The following is a 16,361-nucleotide window of genomic DNA, read 5'->3' on the forward strand; positions in this document are numbered from 1 at the left end:
GTACATCCCAGTTTCTGCAAAATATGGTGATCAGTGAGTGTTGTTGATGGATCCTGTGGTGCAATCTGTTAGAGTGTTGTACTTATACAGCAGTATACAGCAATTAGATGACAAGGTTATGAGTTCAAGCCCCACCAGGAGCAAGTATTCTTCTTGAAGCCTCTGCCTGTCTATTTCTTGCCATGAAAATGATCATTTATTCCATCCATTTCGGAGGACTTTCTCATAGGTAATAGGGATGTCATTGAGATGACAGGATAGAGTGCAGGCAGAGATGGAATACAAATTCATCGCCTTCTGTATCACCAACTTTGCAGGGTGGCAAGCCTGCTCAAAGAAATTCCAAGCAGATGCAAGCCTGCTCGAAATTCCAAGCAGATGGTTGTTTGCGAAGTCAGTTGGTGCTTCAGCAGAGAAAATAACCACCTAACGTGGGGCTCGAACCCACGACCCTTAGATTAAGAGTCTCATGCTCTACCGACTGAGCTAGCCAGGTAACTCTATAGTTATTTTGACTTGGTTCGAATATCGTACATCCCAGTTTCTGCAAAATATGGTGATCAGTGAGTGTTGTTGATGGATCCTGTGGTGCAATCTGTTAGCGTGTTGTACTTATACAGCAGTATACAGCAATTAGATGACAAGGTTATGAGTTCAAGCCCCACCAGGAGCAAGTATTCTTCTTGAATCCTCTGCCTGTCTATTTCTTGTCCATGAAAATGATCATTTATTCCATCCATTTTGGAGGACTTTTCATAGGTAATAGGGATGTCATTGAGATGACAGGATAGAGTGCAGGCAGAGATGGAATACAAATTCATCGCCTTCTGTATCACCAACTTTGCAGGGTGGCAAGCCTGCTCGAAATTCCAAGCAGATGGTTGTTTGCGAAGTCAGTTGGTGCTTCGGCAGAGAAAATAATCACCTAACGTGGGGCTCAAACCCACGACCCTGAGATTAAGAGTCTCATGCTCTACCGACTGAGCTAGCCAGGTACCTCAATAGTTATTTTGACTTGGTTCGAATATCGTACATCCCAGTTTCTGCAAAATATGGTGATCAGTGAGTGTTGTTGATGGATCCTGTGGTGCAATCTGTTAGCGTGTTGTACTTATACAGCAGTATACAGCAATTAGATGACAAGGTTATAAGTTCAAGCTCCACCAGGAGCAAGTATTCTTCTTGAATCCTCTGCCTGTCTATTTCTTGTCCGGAAAATTATCATTTATTCCATCCATTTCGGAGGACTTTTCATAGGTAATAGGGATGTCATTGAGATGACAGGATAGAGTGCAGGCAGAGATAGAATACAAATTCATAGTCTTCTGTATCACCAGCTTTGCAGAGTGGAAGCCTGCTCGAAATTCCAAGCGGATGGCTGTTTGCGAAGTGAGTTGGTGCTTCGGCAGAGAAAATAATCACCTAACGTGGGGCTCGAACCCACGACCCTGAGATTAAGAGTCTCATGCTCTACCGACTGAGCTAGCCAGGTACCTCTATAGTGATTTTGACTTGTTTCGAATATCGTACATCACAGTTTCTGCTAAATATGGTGATCATTGAGTTTTTGGATCCTGTGGTGCAATCTGTTAGAGTGTTGTACTTATACAGCAGTATACAGCAATTAGATGACAAGGTTATGAGTTCAAGCCCCACCAGGAGCAAGTATTCTTCTTGAAGCCTCTGCCTGTCTATTTCTTGCCATGAAAATGATCATTTATTCCATCCATTTCGGAGGACTTTTCATAGGTAATAGGGATGTCATTGAGATGACAGGATAAAGTGCAGGCAGAGATGGAATACAAATTCATCGCCTTCTGTATCACCAACTTTGCAGGGTGGAAAGCCTGCTCGAAATTCCAAGCAGATGGTTGTTTGCGAAGTCAGTTGGTGCTTCGGCAGAGAAAATAACCACCTAACGTGGGGCTCGAACCCACAACCCTGAGATTAAGAGTCTCATGCTCTACCGACTGAGCTAGCCAGGTACCTCTATAGTGATTTTGACTTGTTTCCGAATATCGTACATCACAGTTTCTGCTAAATATGGTGATCATTGAGTTTTTGTTGTTGGATCCTGTGGTGCAATCTGTTAGAGTGTTGTACTTATACAGCAGTATACAGCAATTAGATGACAAGGTTATGAGTTCAAGCCCCACCAGGAGCAAGTATTCTTCTTGAAGCCTCTGCCTGTCTATTTCTTGCCATGAAAATGATCATTTATTCCATCCATTTTGGAGGACGTTTCATAGGTACTAGGGATGTCATTGAGATGACAGGATAGAGTGCAGGCAGAGATAGAATACAAATTCATCGTCTTCTGTATCACCAGCTATGCAGAGTGGAAAGCCTGCTCGAAATTCCAAGCGGATGGCTGTTTGCGAAGTGAGTTGGTGCTTCGGCAGAGAAAATAATCACCTAACGTGGGGCTCGAACCCACAACCCTGAGATTAAGAGTCTTATGCTCTACCGACTGAGCTAGCCAGGTAACACAATAGTGATTTTGACTTGGTTCGAATATCGTACATCCCAGTTTCTGCAAAATATGGTGATCAGTGAGTGTTGTTGATGGATCCTGTGGTGCAATCTGTTAGCGTGTTGTACTTATACAGCAGTATACAGCAATTAGATGACAAGGTTATAAGTTCAAGCTCCACCAGGAGCAAGTATTCTTCTTGAATCCTCTGCCTGTCTATTTCTTGTCCGGAAAATTATCATTTATTCCATCCATTTCGGAGGACTTTTCATAGGGAATATGGATGTCATTGAGATGACAGGATAGAGTGCAGGCAGAGATAGAATAAAAATTCATAGTCTTCTGTATCACCAGCTACGCAGAGTGGAAAGCCTGCTCAAAATTCCAAGCGGATGGCTGTTTGCGAAGTGAGTTGGTGCTTCAGCAGAGAAAATAATCACCTAACGTGGGGCTCGAACCCACGACCCTGAGATTAAGAGTCTCATGCTCTACCGACTGAGCTAGCCAGGTACCTCCATAGTTGTTTTGACTTGGTTCGAATATCGTACATCACAGTTTCTGCTAAATATGGTGATCATTGAGTTTTTGTTGATGGATCATGTGGTGCAATCTGTACCCATCAAAAATGGCAAAACGGAAGGTGGACACTGAGAACCGGGGTTTCAAACAAGGTGGGAGTCGGAGTATATGTTCACGGAGGTAGCTGGAAAACCTGTGTGTCTTCTGTGTGGAGAAAGTGTGGCGGTACTGAAAGAGTATAATCTGAGACGACATTATGAAACGAAACACGCGGACAAAAACAAGAATATGGACATGGAACAAAGGCTACAAAAGGCAGAGGAATTAAAACGAGGCCTCAAATCTCGACAGGCTCTGTTCAAAAAAGCCAAATCACAAGGCCAGGCTGCTGTCAAGGCCAGTTTTATTTTGGCAGAAGAGATCGCTAAATCAGCCCGGCCATTTACGGAGGGGATTTCATCAAAAACTGCATGATTAAAGTTTGTGACGAAGTTTGCCCAGAAAAAAGGCAACTCTTTTTAAATGTGAGTCTGAGCAGAAACACCATTGCCGAGAGAGTAGACCAGTTGTCCATCAATCTAAAAGAGCAGCTTGTGAAAAAGGGAAAAGATTTCATTGCATATTCCTTGGCTGTGGATGAGAGCACCGACATTTCTGACATTGCCCAGTTGTCAATTTTCATCCGCGGAGTGGACTCCAGCCTAAGCGTGACAGAGGAGTTTTTGGCTTTACGTCCTATGCATGGCACAACTACGGGGCATGATTTGTATGAAGAGGTGTCAAGATGTGTAAATGAGATGGAGCTGCCTTGGGAAAAACTCGTGGGTTTGACAACCGACGGAGCACCTGCGATGTGTGGACACAGGAGCGGACTGGTGGCGAAGATACGGGAAAAGATGCAAGAGGAAAACGCGACAGGTGAGCTGACAGCTTATCATTGTATCATACACCAGGAAGCGTTGTGCGGTAAAGCCTTGAAAATGGAGCATGTAATGAGCATCATCACGCGCACAGTTAACTTTATCAGAGCCAAAGGTTTGAATCACTTTCGACGCCGATTTGCTGACTTTGAAGCACAAAAAAGCAGGTTGGAACTGCTCGGTAACCCATTTGCTGTTGACGTGGAAAGCTCACCACCAAACCTCCAAATGGAGTTGATTGACCTCCAATGCAATGATGCACTGAGGGCAAAATATGCGGCAGTGGGTGCTGCGGAGTTCGCCCGTTTCCTCCCCGACACAATGCCCCAGCTGCGCATCCAGGCTGCTCAAACGTTGTCTATGTTTGGCAGCACATACCTGTGTGAACAACTTTTTCTTTGATGAACCTGAACAAAACATCACACAGAAGTCGACTTACTGCTGAACACCTCCACTCAATTCTGAGGATTTCCTCAGCTCAGAGCCTTACCCCGAACATTGATGAACTTGTGGAAAAGATGGGACACCACCAAGTATCACCCTCAACCTCAAACAAGTGAACATTACTGTGCAATCACATATTTAGAGTTTTTACTCAGTTCAAGTTTAAAAGTTAAAGTTTAATATTTGTTTTCACTGCATGTTACTTCTCCTTAAACAAAGTGTTGTTTTTGATTAATAGATTTTTGCACTTTATTTTATTGTATTTCAATCCAATTATATTTTAAAAATATTTCAGTTGAGTGGATGATAGAAAATTGCTATTATTGTTTTTTTCTTTGAAGTAAATTTAGCCCACTTTTGCTAAAATAGAAAATATAGGCTACTGATGGTGCCTTGAATACCGGTTTCTTTCATTTAATGTTCATGTTATGGGGATTTTTATATAAAGGAAATTTGTCTTTTGTGTCTGTTGAAAATTAAAGATTACTGACAGAGCCATAAGAAAATATTGCTTTATTTATCTGATCATATTGGAATATATTTGTTAGGTTTTCAGTAGGTTCAATTAGGTTCACTAGACTATATGCGTCATTTAAAAAATTTTCAATGAACATTCGAACAGTCCGGCCCTCGGCTTGTAGCTAAATTTTTTATTTGGCCCTCCGTCCATTTGACTTTGACACCCCTGGGTTAAGATATTAAAAAGTCATTGGAGATTTTTTTTCTACAGTGTAAACGGCATTTAACGCAGGTCGATGTGATGTGATATTATCAGAACACAAAGTGGTTACCGTCAGCCGAAAAGGTTGGCACTGGAGAGAGTTGCCCTCCACTGATGTATTCAAGTCATACTTACCTGGCAAGGGAGATACTGTGATCAAGAAGGCAGTTCACCCAGGGCGAGGCTCAGCCATTGCACTCCGGCTGTGCTGACCCCTGCGAATTTCCCAAATGTGGAAATCTCGATTGCATAATTTATGGTAGTGGGGGACTGCGTTCGCGCTCTCCCCTGATATGTCTTGTTTAATGATAAAACTGCTGCTTGGCGGCAGGCTTGAGGAAGACTTGAGTCAACTGACCAGGCTTATGAAGATCTTTGAAGTCACTTTTGAAAGAGACATTGTGGACCAATCGAAAGTTGGAAACATTTGTCTGGAGCCAAACATTGTTGGCATTTTGTGGAAACATCATGTTGCGAAATGCAGCCCCATTGCGCTTCCAATATGAAATTGTCCATTCATGCACTAGTCCTCCTCGGCACAGAACAATGCACTAGGATTTCAACATTCAGAGCTTTTGTGTATTTATTCTGGCTAGTAGGATAGCTGCATGGGAAACTGTTGCTCATGATGTATTTGTCAGGAGTCATTGTATTTGTCCGTTTTTTCTCACTGGCAAGGCTGAAATATGTGCCCTCGCTTTGAAATGTTAGCAAGGTTTGTTTGTATTTCATCCAACTATCTGTGCTAAAAAGTGATGGCTACAGCATATGTAATTTCTTCCACTTTTTGAGTGACCCAAAGTTCAAGCTGCTTGTCTAATTGGTGAAAATGCAATGTCTGTTTATCAGACTCACTTTGACTTTAAATGGCGTACCAAGACTTTTTCCTTTGCTTACGGCCATACCAACCTGAACAGGCCTGATCTCGGAAGCTAAGCATGATCGGGCCTGGTTAGTACTTGGATGGGAGACTGCCTGGGAATACCAGATGCTGCAAGCTTTTTGTCCACTGGGGTGTGCTCTTGCATTATTTCATCAGCAACACTGCTTTGTAGTAAGCATTTGATGCTGAATTTATTACGATCAAAGTTCCTTGTGCTGTCAGGGAGCCTTTGATTTATGAGACAAATAAGAACATCGTTACTGAATGCAGCTTGTGTGTGCTTGGTACTCCTTCGCCCTGTTCAAATGATCAAAGGAAATAATGCTGGTGAGGAGTGGAACTGGACTGATGTCTGATGGCCCTGTGTTTTCCATGGTGGAATTAGAACCCTTCTTTTACGGAGTAAATCAAAAGCTCAAGAGAATGTGAGATGTTATCGATAATAAATCAATTGGTTTCATGCATTTGTCTGTGTGTGTGTGTATGTGTGTGTGTCTGAATGTGATTGTATTTCGTCACATTGCATACATTTGTGATATCAGACAGGTTAAGATATTAAAAAGTCATTGGAGATTTTTTTTTTCTACAGTGTTGCATGATGGGAATCTCGTGCTTCACTGATATAGTCTAGTAAACAAAATAAACTACTTTTTCACCACTCTGTCTGCAAGTTCATTCCTAAACGGCATTTAACGCAGGTCGATGTGATGTGATATTATCAGAACACAAAGTGGTTACCGTCAGCCGAAAAGGTTGGCACTGGAGAGAGTTGCCCTCCACTGATGTATTCAAGTCATACTTACCTGGCAAGGGAGATACTGTGATCAAGAAGGCAGTTCACCCAGGGCGAGGCTCAGCCATTGCACTCCGGCTGTGCTGACCCCTGCGAATTTCCCAAATGTGGAAATCTCGATTGCATAATTTATGGTAGTGGGGGACTGCGTTCGCGCTCTCCCCTGATATGTCTTGTTTAATGATAAAACTGCTGCTTGGCGGCAGGCTTGAGGAAGACTTGAGTCAACTGACCAGGCTTATGAAGATCTTTGAAGTCACTTTTGAAAGAGACATTGTGGACCAATCGAAAGTTGGAAACATTTGTCTGGAGCCAAACATTGTTGGCATTTTGTGGAAACATCATGTTGCGAAATGCAGCCCCATTGCGCTTCCAATATGAAATTGTCCATTCATGCACTAGTCCTCCTCGGCACAGAACAATGCACTAGGATTTCAACATTCAGAGCTTTTGTGTATTTATTCTGGCTAGTAGGATAGCTGCATGGGAAACTGTTGCTCATGATGTATTTGTCAGGAGTCATTGTATTTGTCCGTTTTTTCTCACTGGCAAGGCTGAAATATGTGCCCTCGCTTTGAAATGTTAGCAAGGTTTGTTTGTATTTCATCCAACTATCTGTGCTAAAAAGTGATGGCTACAGCATATGTAATTTCTTCCACTTTTTGAGTGACCCAAAGTTCAAGCTGCTTGTCTAATTGGTGAAAATGCAATGTCTGTTTATCAGACTCACTTTGACTTTAAATGGCGTACCAAGACTTTTTCCTTTGCTTACGGCCATACCAACCTGAACAGGCCTGATCTCGGAAGCTAAGCATGATCGGGCCTGGTTAGTACTTGGATGGGAGACTGCCTGGGAATACCAGATGCTGCAAGCTTTTTGTCCACTGGGGTGTGCTCTTGCATTATTTCATCAGCAACACTGCTTTGTAGTAAGCATTTGATGCTGAATTTATTACGATCAAAGTTCCTTGTGCTGTCAGGGAGCCTTTGATTTATGAGACAAATAAGAACATCGTTACTGAATGCAGCTTGTGTGTGCTTGGTACTCCTTCGCCCTGTTCAAATGATCAAAGGAAATAATGCTGGTGAGGAGTGGAACTGGACTGATGTCTGATGGCCCTGTGTTTTCCATGGTGGAATTAGAACCCTTCTTTTACGGAGTAAATCAAAAGCTCAAGAGAATGTGAGATGTTATCGATAATAAATCAATTGGTTTCATGCATTTGTCTGTGTGTGTGTGTATGTGTGTGTGTCTGAATGTGATTGTATTTCGTCACATTGCATACATTTGTGATATCAGACAGGTTAAGATATTAAAAAGTCATTGGAGATTTTTTTTCTACAGTGTTGCATGATGGGAATCTCGTGCTTCACTGATATAGTCTAGTAAACAAAATAAACTACTTTTTCACCACTCTGTCTGCAAGTTCATTCCTAAACGGCATTTAACGCAGGTCGATGTGATGTGATATTATCAGAACACAAAGTGGTTACCGTCAGCCGAAAAGGTTGGCACTGGAGAGAGTTGCCCTCCACTGATGTATTCAAGTCATACTTACCTGGCAAGGGAGATACTGTGATCAAGAAGGCAGTTCACCCAGGGCGAGGCTCAGCCATTGCACTCCGGCTGTGCTGACCCCTGCGAATTTCCCAAATGTGGAAATCTCGATTGCATAATTTATGGTAGTGGGGGACTGCGTTCGCGCTCTCCCCTGATATGTCTTGTTTAATGATAAAACTGCTGCTTGGCGGCAGGCTTGAGGAAGACTTGAGTCAACTGACCAGGCTTATGAAGATCTTTGAAGTCACTTTTGAAAGAGACATTGTGGACCAATCGAAAGTTGGAAACATTTGTCTGGAGCCAAACATTGTTGGCATTTTGTGGAAACATCATGTTGCGAAATGCAGCCCCATTGCGCTTCCAATATGAAATTGTCCATTCATGCACTAGTCCTCCTCGGCACAGAACAATGCACTAGGATTTCAACATTCAGAGCTTTTGTGTATTTATTCTGGCTAGTAGGATAGCTGCATGGGAAACTGTTGCTCATGATGTATTTGTCAGGAGTCATTGTATTTGTCCGTTTTTTCTCACTGGCAAGGCTGAAATATGTGCCCTCGCTTTGAAATGTTAGCAAGGTTTGTTTGTATTTCATCCAACTATCTGTGCTAAAAAGTGATGGCTACAGCATATGTAATTTCTTCCACTTTTTGAGTGACCCAAAGTTCAAGCTGCTTGTCTAATTGGTGAAAATGCAATGTCTGTTTATCAGACTCACTTTGACTTTAAATGGCGTACCAAGACTTTTTCCTTTGCTTACGGCCATACCAACCTGAACAGGCCTGATCTCGGAAGCTAAGCATGATCGGGCCTGGTTAGTACTTGGATGGGAGACTGCCTGGGAATACCAGATGCTGCAAGCTTTTTGTCCACTGGGGTGTGCTCTTGCATTATTTCATCAGCAACACTGCTTTGTAGTAAGCATTTGATGCTGAATTTATTACGATCAAAGTTCCTTGTGCTGTCAGGGAGCCTTTGATTTATGAGACAAATAAGAACATCGTTACTGAATGCAGCTTGTGTGTGCTTGGTACTCCTTCGCCCTGTTCAAATGATCAAAGGAAATAATGCTGGTGAGGAGTGGAACTGGACTGATGTCTGATGGCCCTGTGTTTTCCATGGTGGAATTAGAACCCTTCTTTTACGGAGTAAATCAAAAGCTCAAGAGAATGTGAGATGTTATCGATAATAAATCAATTGGTTTCATGCATTTGTCTGTGTGTGTGTGTATGTGTGTGTGTCTGAATGTGATTGTATTTCGTCACATTGCATACATTTGTGATATCAGACAGGTTAAGATATTAAAAAGTCATTGGAGATTTTTTTTCTACAGTGTTGCATGATGGGAATCTCGTGCTTCACTGATATAGTCTAGTAAACAAAATAAACTACTTTTTCACCACTCTGTCTGCAAGTTCATTCCTAAACGGCATTTAACGCAGGTCGATGTGATGTGATATTATCAGAACACAAAGTGGTTACCGTCAGCCGAAAAGGTTGGCACTGGAGAGAGTTGCCCTCCACTGATGTATTCAAGTCATACTTACCTGGCAAGGGAGATACTGTGATCAAGAAGGCAGTTCACCCAGGGCGAGGCTCAGCCATTGCACTCCGGCTGTGCTGACCCCTGCGAATTTCCCAAATGTGGAAATCTCGATTGCATAATTTATGGTAGTGGGGGACTGCGTTCGCGCTCTCCCCTGATATGTCTTGTTTAATGATAAAACTGCTGCTTGGCGGCAGGCTTGAGGAAGACTTGAGTCAACTGACCAGGCTTATGAAGATCTTTGAAGTCACTTTTGAAAGAGACATTGTGGACCAATCGAAAGTTGGAAACATTTGTCTGGAGCCAAACATTGTTGGCATTTTGTGGAAACATCATGTTGCGAAATGCAGCCCCATTGCGCTTCCAATATGAAATTGTCCATTCATGCACTAGTCCTCCTCGGCACAGAACAATGCACTAGGATTTCAACATTCAGAGCTTTTGTGTATTTATTCTGGCTAGTAGGATAGCTGCATGGGAAACTGTTGCTCATGATGTATTTGTCAGGAGTCATTGTATTTGTCCGTTTTTTCTCACTGGCAAGGCTGAAATATGTGCCCTCGCTTTGAAATGTTAGCAAGGTTTGTTTGTATTTCATCCAACTATCTGTGCTAAAAAGTGATGGCTACAGCATATGTAATTTCTTCCACTTTTTGAGTGACCCAAAGTTCAAGCTGCTTGTCTAATTGGTGAAAATGCAATGTCTGTTTATCAGACTCACTTTGACTTTAAATGGCGTACCAAGACTTTTTCCTTTGCTTACGGCCATACCAACCTGAACAGGCCTGATCTCGGAAGCTAAGCATGATCGGGCCTGGTTAGTACTTGGATGGGAGACTGCCTGGGAATACCAGATGCTGCAAGCTTTTTGTCCACTGGGGTGTGCTCTTGCATTATTTCATCAGCAACACTGCTTTGTAGTAAGCATTTGATGCTGAATTTATTACGATCAAAGTTCCTTGTGCTGTCAGGGAGCCTTTGATTTATGAGACAAATAAGAACATCGTTACTGAATGCAGCTTGTGTGTGCTTGGTACTCCTTCGCCCTGTTCAAATGATCAAAGGAAATAATGCTGGTGAGGAGTGGAACTGGACTGATGTCTGATGGCCCTGTGTTTTCCATGGTGGAATTAGAACCCTTCTTCTTACGGAGTAAATCAAAAGCTCAAGAGAATGTGAGATGTTATCGATAATAAATCAATTGGTTTCATGCATTTGTCTGTGTGTGTGTGTATGTGTGTGTGTCTGAATGTGATTGTATTTCGTCACATTGCATACATTTGTGATATCAGACAGGTTAAGATATTAAAAAGTCATTGGAGATTTTTTTTTTTTTTCTACAGTGTTGCATGATGGGAATCTCGTGCTTCACTGATATAGTCTAGTAAACAAAATAAACTACTTTTTCACCACTCTGTCTGCAAGTTCATTCCTAAACGGCATTTAACGCAGGTCGATGTGATGTGATATTATCAGAACACAAAGTGGTTACCGTCAGCCGAAAAGGTTGGCACTGGAGAGAGTTGCCCTCCACTGATGTATTCAAGTCATACTTACCTGGCAAGGGAGATACTGTGATCAAGAAGGCAGTTCACCCAGGGCGAGGCTCAGCCATTGCACTCCGGCTGTGCTGACCCCTGCGAATTTCCCAAATGTGGAAATCTCGATTGCATAATTTATGGTAGTGGGGGACTGCGTTCGCGCTCTCCCCTGATATGTCTTGTTTAATGATAAAACTGCTGCTTGGCGGCAGGCTTGAGGAAGACTTGAGTCAACTGACCAGGCTTATGAAGATCTTTGAAGTCACTTTTGAAAGAGACATTGTGGACCAATCGAAAGTTGGAAACATTTGTCTGGAGCCAAACATTGTTGGCATTTTGTGGAAACATCATGTTGCGAAATGCAGCCCCATTGCGCTTCCAATATGAAATTGTCCATTCATGCACTAGTCCTCCTCGGCACAGAACAATGCACTAGGATTTCAACATTCAGAGCTTTTGTGTATTTATTCTGGCTAGTAGGATAGCTGCATGGGAAACTGTTGCTCATGATGTATTTGTCAGGAGTCATTGTATTTGTCCGTTTTTTCTCACTGGCAAGGCTGAAATATGTGCCCTCGCTTTGAAATGTTAGCAAGGTTTGTTTGTATTTCATCCAACTATCTGTGCTAAAAAGTGATGGCTACAGCATATGTAATTTCTTCCACTTTTTGAGTGACCCAAAGTTCAAGCTGCTTGTCTAATTGGTGAAAATGCAATGTCTGTTTATCAGACTCACTTTGACTTTAAATGGCGTACCAAGACTTTTTCCTTTGCTTACGGCCATACCAACCTGAACAGGCCTGATCTCGGAAGCTAAGCATGATCGGGCCTGGTTAGTACTTGGATGGGAGACTGCCTGGGAATACCAGATGCTGCAAGCTTTTTGTCCACTGGGGTGTGCTCTTGCATTATTTCATCAGCAACACTGCTTTGTAGTAAGCATTTGATGCTGAATTTATTACGATCAAAGTTCCTTGTGCTGTCAGGGAGCCTTTGATTTATGAGACAAATAAGAACATCGTTACTGAATGCAGCTTGTGTGTGCTTGGTACTCCTTCGCCCTGTTCAAATGATCAAAGGAAATAATGCTGGTGAGGAGTGGAACTGGACTGATGTCTGATGGCCCTGTGTTTTCCATGGTGGAATTAGAACCCTTCTTTTACGGAGTAAATCAAAAGCTCAAGAGAATGTGAGATGTTATCGATAATAAATCAATTGGTTTCATGCATTTGTCTGTGTGTGTGTGTATGTGTGTGTGTCTGAATGTGATTGTATTTCGTCACATTGCATACATTTGTGATATCAGACAGGTTAAGATATTAAAAAGTCATTGGAGATTTTTTTCTACAGTGTTGCATGATGGGAATCTCGTGCTTCACTGATATAGTCTAGTAAACAAAATAAACTACTTTTTCACCACTCTGTCTGCAAGTTCATTCCTAAACGGCATTTAACGCAGGTCGATGTGATGTGATATTATCAGAACACAAAGTGGTTACCGTCAGCCGAAAAGGTTGGCACTGGAGAGAGTTGCCCTCCACTGATGTATTCAAGTCATACTTACCTGGCAAGGGAGATACTGTGATCAAGAAGGCAGTTCACCCAGGGCGAGGCTCAGCCATTGCACTCCGGCTGTGCTGACCCCTGCGAATTTCCCAAATGTGGAAATCTCGATTGCATAATTTATGGTAGTGGGGGACTGCGTTCGCGCTCTCCCCTGATATGTCTTGTTTAATGATAAAACTGCTGCTTGGCGGCAGGCTTGAGGAAGACTTGAGTCAACTGACCAGGCTTATGAAGATCTTTGAAGTCACTTTTGAAAGAGACATTGTGGACCAATCGAAAGTTGGAAACATTTGTCTGGAGCCAAACATTGTTGGCATTTTGTGGAAACATCATGTTGCGAAATGCAGCCCCATTGCGCTTCCAATATGAAATTGTCCATTCATGCACTAGTCCTCCTCGGCACAGAACAATGCACTAGGATTTCAACATTCAGAGCTTTTGTGTATTTATTCTGGCTAGTAGGATAGCTGCATGGGAAACTGTTGCTCATGATGTATTTGTCAGGAGTCATTGTATTTGTCCGTTTTTTCTCACTGGCAAGGCTGAAATATGTGCCCTCGCTTTGAAATGTTAGCAAGGTTTGTTTGTATTTCATCCAACTATCTGTGCTAAAAAGTGATGGCTACAGCATATGTAATTTCTTCCACTTTTTGAGTGACCCAAAGTTCAAGCTGCTTGTCTAATTGGTGAAAATGCAATGTCTGTTTATCAGACTCACTTTGACTTTAAATGGCGTACCAAGACTTTTTCCTTTGCTTACGGCCATACCAACCTGAACAGGCCTGATCTCGGAAGCTAAGCATGATCGGGCCTGGTTAGTACTTGGATGGGAGACTGCCTGGGAATACCAGATGCTGCAAGCTTTTTGTCCACTGGGGTGTGCTCTTGCATTATTTCATCAGCAACACTGCTTTGTAGTAAGCATTTGATGCTGAATTTATTACGATCAAAGTTCCTTGTGCTGTCAGGGAGCCTTTGATTTATGAGACAAATAAGAACATCGTTACTGAATGCAGCTTGTGTGTGCTTGGTACTCCTTCGCCCTGTTCAAATGATCAAAGGAAATAATGCTGGTGAGGAGTGGAACTGGACTGATGTCTGATGGCCCTGTGTTTTCCATGGTGGAATTAGAACCCTTCTTTTACGGAGTAAATCAAAAGCTCAAGAGAATGTGAGATGTTATCGATAATAAATCAATTGGTTTCATGCATTTGTCTGTGTGTGTGTGTATGTGTGTGTGTCTGAATGTGATTGTATTTCGTCACATTGCATACATTTGTGATATCAGACAGGTTAAGATATTAAAAAGTCATTGGAGATTTTTTTCTACAGTGTTGCATGATGGGAATCTCGTGCTTCACTGATATAGTCTAGTAAACAAAATAAACTACTTTTTCACCACTCTGTCTGCAAGTTCATTCCTAAACGGCATTTAACGCAGGTCGATGTGATGTGATATTATCAGAACACAAAGTGGTTACCGTCAGCCGAAAAGGTTGGCACTGGAGAGAGTTGCCCTCCACTGATGTATTCAAGTCATACTTACTGGCAAGGGAGATACTGTGATCAAGAAGGCAGTTCACCCAGGGCGAGGCTCAGCCATTGCACTCCGGCTGTGCTGACCCCTGCGAATTTCCCAAATGTGGAAATCTCGATTGCATAATTTATGGTAGTGGGGGACTGCGTTCGCGCTCTCCCCTGATATGTCTTGTTTAATGATAAAACTGCTGCTTGGCGGCAGGCTTGAGGAAGACTTGAGTCAACTGACCAGGCTTATGAAGATCTTTGAAGTCACTTTTGAAAGAGACATTGTGGACCAATCGAAAGTTGGAAACATTTGTCTGGAGCCAAACATTGTTGGCATTTTGTGGAAACATCATGTTGCGAAATGCAGCCCCATTGCGCTTCCAATATGAAATTGTACATTCATGCACTAGTCCTCCTCGGCACAAAACAATGCACTAGGATTTCAACATTCAGAGCTTTTGTGTATTTATTCTGGCTAGTAGGATAGCTGCATGGGAAACTGTTGCTCATGATGTATTTGTCAGGAGTCATTGTATTTGTCCGTTTTTTTTCTCACTGGCAAGGCTGAAATATGTGCCCTCGCTTTGAAATGTTAGCAAGGTTTGTTTGTATTTCATCCAACTATCTGTGCTAAAAAGTGATGGCTACAGCATATGTAATTTCTTCCACTTTTTGAGTGACCCAAAGTTCAAGCTGCTTGTCTAATTGGTGAAAATGCAATGTCTGTTTATCAGACTCACTTTGACTTTAAATGGCGTACCAAGACTTTTTCCTTTGCTTACGGCCATACCAACCTGAACAGGCCTGATCTCGGAAGCTAAGCATGATCGGGCCTGGTTAGTACTTGGATGGGAGACTGCCTGGGAATACCAGATGCTGCAAGCTTTTTGTCCACTGGGGTGTGCTCTTGCATTATTTCATCAGCAACACTGCTTTGTAGTAAGCATTTGATGCTGAATTTATTACGATCAAAGTTCCTTGTGCTGTCAGGGAGCCTCATCGTTACTGAATGCAGCTTGTGTGTGCTTGGTACTCCTTCGCCCTGTTCAAATGATCAAAGGAAATAATGCTGGTGAGGAGTGGAACTGGACTGATGTCTGATGGCCCTGTGTTTTCCATGGTGGAATTAGAACCCTTCTTTTACGGAGTAAATCAAAAGCTCAAGAGAATGTGAGATGTTATCGATAATAAATCAATTGGTTTCATGCATTTGTCTGTGTGTGTGTGTATGTGTGTGTGTCTGAATGTGATTGTATTTCGTCACATTGCATACATTTGTGATATCAGACAGGTTAAGATATTAAAAAGTCATTGGAGTTTTTTTTTCTACAGTGTTGCATGATGGGAATCTCGTGCTTCACTGATATAGTCTAGTAAACAAAATAAACTACTTTTTCACCACTCTGTCTGCAAGTTCATTCCTAAACGGCATTTAACGCAGGTCGATGTGATGTGATATTATCAGAACACAAAGTGGTTACCGTCAGCCGAAGGCACTGGAGAGAGTTGCCCTCCACTGATGTATTCAAGTCATACTTACCTGGCAAGGGAGATACTGTGATCAAGAAGGCAGTTCACCCAGGGCGAGGCTCAGCCATTGCACTCCGGCTGTGCTGACCCCTGCGAATTTCCCAAATGTGGAAATCTCGATTGCATAATTTATGGTAGTGGGGGACTGCGTTCGAAAATCCCTGATATGTCTTGTTTAATGATAAAACTGCTGCTTGGACCACACCGGCCTGAGTACGACTTGATCTCGTCTGATCTCGGAAGCTAAGCAGTGTCGGGCCTGGTTAGTTTTTGATGGGAGACCGCCTGGGAATACCAGGTGCTGTAAGCTTTTGTCACTGCCTTGTGGAATTTCAAG

The 16,361-nt window shown here is 42.5% G+C and overlaps 8 non-coding genes across 8 annotated transcripts; all 8 read left to right on the top strand.

Moving 5' to 3' along the window:
- The first annotated feature begins 5,204 nt into the window (after positions 1–5,204).
- On the top strand, positions 5,205–5,368 carry LOC135521405 (U1 spliceosomal RNA). The gene has a single exon (XR_010452545.1). It is a non-coding gene; the product is annotated as a U1 spliceosomal RNA (small nuclear RNA).
- A 1,387-nt stretch (positions 5,369–6,755) lies between these two features.
- LOC135521406 (U1 spliceosomal RNA) lies at positions 6,756–6,919 on the top strand. The gene has a single exon (XR_010452546.1). It is a non-coding gene; the product is annotated as a U1 spliceosomal RNA (small nuclear RNA).
- Positions 6,920–8,304: 1,385 nt separating this feature from the next.
- Positions 8,305–8,468, top strand: LOC135521407 (U1 spliceosomal RNA). The gene has a single exon (XR_010452547.1). It is a non-coding gene; the product is annotated as a U1 spliceosomal RNA (small nuclear RNA).
- A 1,385-nt stretch (positions 8,469–9,853) lies between these two features.
- On the top strand, positions 9,854–10,017 carry LOC135521408 (U1 spliceosomal RNA). The gene has a single exon (XR_010452548.1). It is a non-coding gene; the product is annotated as a U1 spliceosomal RNA (small nuclear RNA).
- Positions 10,018–11,409: 1,392 nt separating this feature from the next.
- On the top strand, positions 11,410–11,573 carry LOC135521409 (U1 spliceosomal RNA). Its single transcript, XR_010452549.1, has one exon. It is a non-coding gene; the product is annotated as a U1 spliceosomal RNA (small nuclear RNA).
- A 1,384-nt stretch (positions 11,574–12,957) lies between these two features.
- On the top strand, positions 12,958–13,121 carry LOC135521410 (U1 spliceosomal RNA). Its single transcript, XR_010452550.1, has one exon. It is a non-coding gene; the product is annotated as a U1 spliceosomal RNA (small nuclear RNA).
- Positions 13,122–14,505: 1,384 nt separating this feature from the next.
- On the top strand, positions 14,506–14,668 carry LOC135521415 (U1 spliceosomal RNA). Its single transcript, XR_010452555.1, has one exon. It is a non-coding gene; the product is annotated as a U1 spliceosomal RNA (small nuclear RNA).
- A 1,358-nt stretch (positions 14,669–16,026) lies between these two features.
- On the top strand, positions 16,027–16,188 carry LOC135521420 (U1 spliceosomal RNA). Its single transcript, XR_010452560.1, has one exon. It is a non-coding gene; the product is annotated as a U1 spliceosomal RNA (small nuclear RNA).
- The last annotated feature ends 173 nt before the right edge of the window (positions 16,189–16,361 follow it).

Source organism: Oncorhynchus masou, chromosome 29 (genome assembly GCF_036934945.1).
Source record: "Oncorhynchus masou masou isolate Uvic2021 chromosome 29, UVic_Omas_1.1, whole genome shotgun sequence".
NCBI classification, from domain to species: Eukaryota; Metazoa; Chordata; class Actinopteri; order Salmoniformes; family Salmonidae; genus Oncorhynchus; species Oncorhynchus masou.